This window comes from Idiotropiscis lumnitzeri, unplaced genomic scaffold (genome assembly GCF_059441095.1).
Source record: "Idiotropiscis lumnitzeri isolate Australia: NSW breed Sydney's pygmy pipehorse unplaced genomic scaffold, RoL_Ilum_1.0 HiC_scaffold_119, whole genome shotgun sequence".
NCBI classification, from domain to species: Eukaryota; Metazoa; Chordata; class Actinopteri; order Syngnathiformes; family Syngnathidae; genus Idiotropiscis; species Idiotropiscis lumnitzeri.
This window is the reverse complement of record NW_028283657.1, coordinates 256202-257994: the sequence shown is the minus strand read 5'-3', so window position 1 is coordinate 257994 and position 1793 is coordinate 256202.

The following is a 1793-nucleotide window of genomic DNA, read 5'->3' as shown; positions in this document are numbered from 1 at the left end:
TCTCTTATCCGTTGGTATCACAATGTTAGTACTCCCATCGCATAAAAGTCAGTTTGATTTCAGGCTGCGACCTTGGTTCTCAAACACTTTTACTTCTTATCAGTCTGGAATGCGCACCTGGTCTGTGTTACAAGTCTGAGTTCCTCCAGTCGGGAGGAAGGTCAAGTCGCGGTTTGGTGATAATTTGGACGGCTCCACAGTCGTGTGGCGCCTCCTAGATGATGCGGGGAAAAAATGACGCTGGGCTGAAATGCACCGCAACTTATCAGTATAATGTGTCCCTGTGACAATTAGGCCGGCGTGCAATGTGAATGTGGTGGGAAAAGAATGTAATTTTTTGATTCCTTAAAGCAGCAGTGAAAGCTCTTAATCACACTCTAAGTGGTTCTCTGCCACGAAATCCAAATTGTTGTGACTAAATATGCAAATGAATTCATTTTGCCCTGGTTCCTGCAGTAACCCAGGCTAATGAAGTCATTTTTTGCAGTCACTGTTTTGCTCAAATGGCTTATAATAATTTGGTAGTGCGTTAAGATGCTTTGTCGATACAATCTTGTAGTGTATCTTCACAAGTTCCAACATACACAACCCATTCCATGGCCATGACGATACTGTTTTAAAGATTACCAAGGCTTGTTGGACCTTTCTCTGCCACATAAATTACAGCCCTGAGAGGCACTGGGCCTCAACTTTATCTATGAAGGGTCAGGGATTTAATGGGGGTCACCGAGGCGTCCCAAGGAAAGTTTTTACAGAAAAGTGGTCTGGCAATATCTTTTCTCTTTCTTATCACTGACAATGCGCCCCTTTAAAGTTTTGACGTTTGTTTGAATTCGCCCGTGCTTATTAATTCTATTGAAGTCCAATTTTGCCAGTGTATCACGGCCTAATGAGTAAAACGCATGTTGATGTAGAACTCCTTCTACACACACTTTTATGTTTGACTTTTTACGTCACGTGATCCTCCATTGCTACCACATCTCGTCCTGAAAAGTTAATGTTTTGTAACAAGACTTACTGCTTCCTCCTTTCTTTCTTTTCTTTTTCCTTCCTTCTGCCCAACACGTTCATGCTTTCTGTGCATAATTTAGAATTTTCTTTTCCATTTTACAAGTTGGCCAATTTAAATTAGGTTGTTTTATTTGAAAAGCCTGTAATTCTCTTTTTTTTCCCCTTTTCACCTAATCACAAATTTCTTATCACAAAAATGAACATGTTAATTCTATTTTATTTCCTATTTTTCCAATCTTGTGACTCATTTCACTTCAACCAGTTCTACCTTAAAGTGGACAAGTACACATCAATGTTTTTTGTAGTTTCTATTTTCTTCTCTGCTTTAATGAAAATTATAGCCCTTCTAGCCAAATTTTTCCTGTGTCATTTCTATCTCTGCATTTCATTCCATTTCTGGCCTACCTTAATACTAAAACAAAAATGCTCTTTCAAAAATTAAAACTATCTAAAACTAGTGATGGCAAAATGAAGCCCCATAAAGCAGCCAAGCCCTGCAGGGAAATACTTCACACACGAATGGGCTTCGAGATGCTTCATTTTTCTTGACTACGCCATCCCATGGACAGAAAAATGTATAACATGCTTGGTGCATGCAATAAAATGGTGAGCTGTAAATCATGCTCTGCCCACCAAACAATATGTATTTGAAGAGTGATTTTAATTGTTCTGTTTTACTTTGTCTTCTAACTTCTCCAATATTCAGACAGCTCCGCCGAGACCAACGTTTCACCCCCACACTGATATAAAATGGACCCAACCGTTTGGGTCTCTTTCCAAAT